We start from the raw sequence: 6,000 nt of genomic DNA on the forward strand, positions 1-6,000 counted from the left end.
TCACCTGGAAAGTTTTAAAAAATTTACTTGATTTGCATGTTTTAACTCAAATTAACCTGAAGTATTACAAAATCATATGCTGATTGTTATACCTTTTGGAAAATAAAAAATATAAATCTTGTTTCAGTGGCTGTGATATGTTGTTCTGTGAATTCAAAAGTGGAGGACAAGGGTTTAACTGCGTAAGTTTAAAAAAATTTGATTATAAAGATGCAATTAGGCTGGGAAAATTCATTCATTCATTGCATTTATTCTTAATGAGCTTTTAGCAATACTTAGCTAGCTTTTTTGCACACTTTGTAAATTACAATCTGACACAGGAAAAGCTAAATTGCTGCTGCAGTCATTCAAGGTAGGACTTCATCTGTACCAAATCACATATGTTCATCAAAGTGATTATTTAAAATACAACTGTACAACCAATACAGACAAAGCTTTGATCTCCAGTGACTAGTCTGTAGTTCAGACAACTCAGAAAATTACCATCAAGAAGCTGAGAGAGCAAAAAATTGTAAGATTCCCCCCTTATATCCCTCAGGAGGTATGGTTTGCCTATATCAGCAATTGCTAAAACAGATGAGATAGCGTGGCAATCAGACTCCAGCCTGAAGACCATACAACTGCAATTGCACAGCTCTGCACTGGAGCTCAAGAGTCCTTTGCCCTGTGGAGTTTGGTGAGCCATCCCAAGTGCAAGGTGTGTCTGTTGGCATTTTGGCTGTACACCTTTCTCTGAGATGCTAAAAGCCTACTGAAGTCAACAGGAACCTGTCACCTGCACACCATACACTGGCAGAGTTAATCACTAAAGAAGCCTCTTACATAGACTTTCTGACCATGCTTCAGTAACTGGGGCAATGAGTAAATTTCCAGCAAGTCCAGTGAGATCAGTTTTGTACTGCTGTCTGCCCCAGAGCTGTCTGCTTTCACTGGTGCAGTCCTCAGACCCCATCTGCAGTCCTCAGTCCCCATTCAGTGTTTCACACATCTACCCATGCATGGCACAGCTGGAGTCCAATTTTGTCCATTTTAAAACCTTTCTGCAAATGGGACCTTTTCTCAGTGGCTCATTTCTATTGTGCCAGTTACTGAGGGATGGTCAGAGTGTCTGTGTAAAAAGCTTCTCTATTGATTAACTGTGCCAGTGTACACAGTGCAGGTGCCCAGGTGCTGGTGGGGGCTGCAAGGCAGCCTCTGTGAGGAGCTGCTGAGGTTACCCTGGGTTAGAGTTGGCTGATTCCAGTCAGCTCCAATGCACTCACCTCAGGGCACAGAGGAGCCCTGCAGCCACGATGTCGGTGCCTTGAGAAAAGCAGTTGTAAGGAAGCTTTGGAAATGTCACAAAGAGAGGAGGACAGAACAAAAAGAGGAAGGAGCAGATGAAGCACCAAAGTCAGAAGATGAGGAGGAAGAGGAGCTGCTCTGCACCAGGGCAGAGATTCACCTGCAGCCTGTGAAGCACCCCTGCTGGAACATGCTGTGTGACAAGGACAGAGCAGTGGAGAGGAACCACCATGTACCAACCATTACTGCTGTAGACTGGTCTGAAGGAGTGACATTGATCTTGAGAAAGGGGAAGGAGAGGTGTTGATTTAATGTTTGTCTTTCTGTTTCCCACTATCCAAATCAGCAATTACTTTTTTATGACCTAATTTTCCCTGAGTCTTCTTTGTCCACCACAATAATTAGTAACCAGTCTGCTAGCCTTTAGCTCAACCCCCAAGCTTTCTCATTCCTATTCTTCCCATTTTCTCTCCCTTAGGGAATAAGCAAGCAAGCAGCTGGGTGGGAGTTCAATTGTTAACCATTATAACTGCTTGTTACACAGATCATACACTCTTACTAAATGTCAACAAACTGCTACTTGTTCCACATTTAGGGTCTCCACTTAGAGCACAAGACAGAACAAACATAACTTGTACATTACTGCAAAGATTTATTCCACTGACCCCCAACTCTAGAACTACACTGCTACATTTTTTTATACACAGCCATTTACTACTTAGTATAGTCTAGTTTAGATGTCAAATTCTTTATGACAAAACTGTAGGACATGTGGCTTTAAGACAACATAATAGAATTGCAGTAAACATGGTTGCAGAGGGATGTCTTTATCTCTTAGGATATAGGCGCTCAAGAGAGTAGCTGAAAGACTTTTCCCTTTCCTATCTTAATACTTTTCTTCCACCACTCAGTATAGTAAGAAATCAGTGACTTACTGCCTTAGGGAGAACACTGGTTGCTTAAGCTGTTTTGAACTTAAGACAGGCAACATCCCTCAGTTACATACCATTGGCAGCACTTCTTTCCAGGGATTGAAGACTTTGGAAGCCAAGAACAAAAGTAAAAGTATTACATGAGTAGTACTGGTGAAAGTGAAGGTGTGAGGGGCTGTTATCTGACAAAATAAGAGGAAATATCAAATGCCTTAGGAGGGTTCCTGGGCAGGAATCATACATAAAAGAAGAAAAATTTGCTAAAAATTCATCTTTAAGAAGGTGATATATCTGCCACCTTTTAGTTCTTCAGAAGGAAGAAACACAAAGGTAACTGGAAATATGAAGCATGTGTTATTTACACACCTGAAAAGGTCACTAGATCTCTAGCTTCCATACCAGCTATTTATACTGAGTGAAGTTCTCCAGAAATTTCCAATTAGCCAAATACTTAGGGAGTTGTATTATCCACCTGTGGGCAAAACAGAGTGTACCTCTCAATGCAGAATTCTTAGCCATTCAATTTAACCATGAAATAGCATGACATTTTTCAGGTTTTCTCTTGGTATATGGATTTCTGTATATGCACATTGTTTGCGATACATACTCTATACAACAATCTGTTCTGAAGACCTCACATTGCAAGGACTGGGTTAGTTAATGGTGCAAATCAGGAGTTTTCTTCAGTTTCTAGTCTTGTCTTTTATTATGATATCATTTATTATGATAGAAATTAGTAAAATTTTTAGAATACATTTTATTTTGCCTGGTCCAAAACCCCAGTAATTCAATTTATTCAGTAATGCTTCCTTTGGAAAGGTATTGCAAAAAATGTACTTTCCAGATACCACTTTTATTATGTATCTATTTTACCAATACTCACTAGACAAAATAAGTTTAAAACTTTAACTCTTTTTCTTTCAGTGAGTTGTTTATTCTCAAAGAGAAAAATATGTTCTTGCTCAAATGACCATACTGACCCCTGTGTTCCCTTTGCCTTGATTCTTGTTCTATGTTAAGAAAAACCTAAGTGGTCCCATTTTTTTTCTCCACTCACTGTAGGAGAAGACCGAGTTCAAAACCATTTAAGGAACCTGAAGGTGCACCAGTCCATGGGACCTGACGAGATACATCCATGGGTCCTGAAAGAACTGGCCAAAGAAGTGGCTAAGCCACTATCTATCATATTTGAGAAGTCATGGCAATCTGGTGGAGTCCCCACTGACTGGAAAAGGGGAAACATACCCATTTTTAAAAAGGGAAATAAGGAAGAACCAGGGAACTACAGGTCAGTCAGTCTCACCTCACTGTCTGGCAAGATCATGGAGCAACTACCCCTGGAAACTATGCTAAGGCATATGGAAAACAATGAGGTGATTGTTAACAGCCAACATGGCATAACTAAAGTCAAATCAAGCCTGACAAATTCATTGGCCATCTACAATAGGGTTACAGCAGTGGTAAATGAGGGAAGAGCAAGAGGCCTCACCTCCCTGGACTTGTGCAAAGTCAATGTCCCACATGACATCCTTGTCTCTAAACTGGAGAGACATGTGTTTGACAGGTGGGCCACTGGGTGGATAAGGAATTGGCTGGAGGGTCACACTCAAAGAGTTGCAGTCAGCAGCTCAATGTCCAAGTGGCAAGCAGTGACTAGTGGTGTTCCTCAGGAATTGGTAATGGAACTGGCACTGTTTACCATCTTTGTTGGTCACATGGACAGTGGGCTTGAGTGCACCCTCAGTAAGTTCACTGATGACACCAAGGTGTGTGATACAGCCAACATGCTGGAGGGAAGGAGTGACACCCAGAGGGACCTTGGCAGGCTTGAGGGTGGGGCACAGGTGATCCTTGTGAAGTTTGACGAGGCCAAGTGCTACGTCCCATACCTGGGTTGGGGCAATTCCAAGAATAAGTACAGGCTGGGCAGAGAATGGACTGGGACTAGTTCTGGGGAGAAGGACTTGGTGCTGGTGGACAGAAAACCCAGTATGACTTGGCAATGTGTGCTTGCAGCCCAGGAGGACAATTGTATCCTGGGCTGCATCAAAAGCAGCATGACTAGTAGGTTGAGGGAGGTGATTCTCTCCCTCTACTCTGCTTTGGTGAGACCCCAGCTGGAATACTGCATCCATCTCTCGGGCCCCCAACACAAGAAAGATGTTGGCATGTTGGAGCAGGTCCAGAGGGGAACCAGTAAGTTGACCACAGGGCTGGAACACATCTCCTATGAAGACAGGATAAGAGACATGGGGCTGTTCAGCCTGGAGAAGAGAAGGCTTCGGGGGTACCTAATAACAGTCTTCCAGTACCTAAAGGGGGCCTGCATGAGAGCTAAAGAGGGAGTTTTCACAACAGTGTGTAGTGACAGGACAAGAGGGAATGGCTTTAAGCTGAAGGAGGTTAGGTTTAGTTTGGATATTAGAGAGAAATTTTTTACTGTGAGGGTTGTGAGGCTCTGGAACAGGTTGCCCAGAGAGGTTGTGGACTCCCCATCCCTAGCGGTGTTCAAGGCCAGGTTGGATGGGGCTCTGAGTAACCTGTTCTAGTGGAAGATGACTCTGCATATAGCAGGAGGGTGTGAACTAAATTATCTTTAAGGTCTCTTCCAACCCAAACCATTCTATGATTCTAAAGGATAGTCTGCCAACAGGCAAACTTTTTCCCAGATTTTCTTTACTTTCTCTTAATTATCTTCTCTTACTTTTCTCCTGCAATATCTAATGGTAATAAGCATGCCCATGCCCTAAACATTTGGGGTTTGTCTCAGTTATCAATAGGAAATCATACTAGATAATACTTGCTGGTGGCTGAACCAGCAAGTCACTAAATTTAGGTACTAGCAGAGGTAATGAGCAGCTTCTTCCTGTTAAGTGTGATATTTGCTTTTATAATTCTACAGTTTTCTCATTTTTTTGTCCTAAATTTTGCTCAGAAATTCATTTATTCTCCTATGTACTCCATGCTAAGCTCCAGCTAGCAGAAAAAGCAGACATTCTTTGAAACAGAATCACCAAACTGATAAATTGTAATTATGGTAAAGGGTAAACAGAAACACTTTATTCACCTGCTTTTTTTATTCTGCAAAGGGGCATTACAAAAGGTGAGTCTTCTTGATTTTGAACCTGCCAAATAAATGGGAAAATAAAGCTGCTGACATTAATACTCCAGCACACTTTTCAGCTGAATCACAAAGATATAAATGCACATTTATTGTGCACCCTACCTTCTGCACTTTATTTCTTTCCTTCAGAAAAGAAACAATGCAAAGGAGAAGTCTTGACTACCATGCTGTTAAATTAGGGCTTAGCAGTAGCGTTGCAGTGAAGAAAAGGCAACATGAAGACAGCTTAGTGAGAACCTTCCACGCACCTCGTCTCAATACTGTATCTTCCTGCCAAAGTGATATAGCCAGCCTTTCTCAAAACAACTGAGCCTCTCTTGTCTCAAACTTCATGTGAGTGGGTGTAAATCTGGCTTGAGAAAATATTAATAAATCATTGCTGCTTGATGATTTTTGAGTGTGAAAGTCAATAGTGTTCTGCTGTCATGTACATGTGTATATATGTGTGTGTATACGTAAGTATAGTAACATACCTACATTTCAGTTGGAATGACGTGTTCTCTGAGAGATGAATTAGTAAACTAGAACAAGGAAGCTGCAGTGTTGCATCAAATAAATTAATCTTTTAAATTTTAAATTAAATTAATCTTTTAAATTTACAAAAAAAAAGTGGGAAAAAAAGTCAAAGATAAAAACTAATTAAAATACCTGTTTTTGTAA

The sequence above is a fragment of the Myiozetetes cayanensis genome, unplaced genomic scaffold (genome assembly GCF_022539395.1).
Source record: "Myiozetetes cayanensis isolate MyiCay16 unplaced genomic scaffold, myiCay2020 scf2-11, whole genome shotgun sequence".
In the NCBI taxonomy this organism is placed as follows: Eukaryota; Metazoa; Chordata; class Aves; order Passeriformes; family Tyrannidae; genus Myiozetetes; species Myiozetetes cayanensis.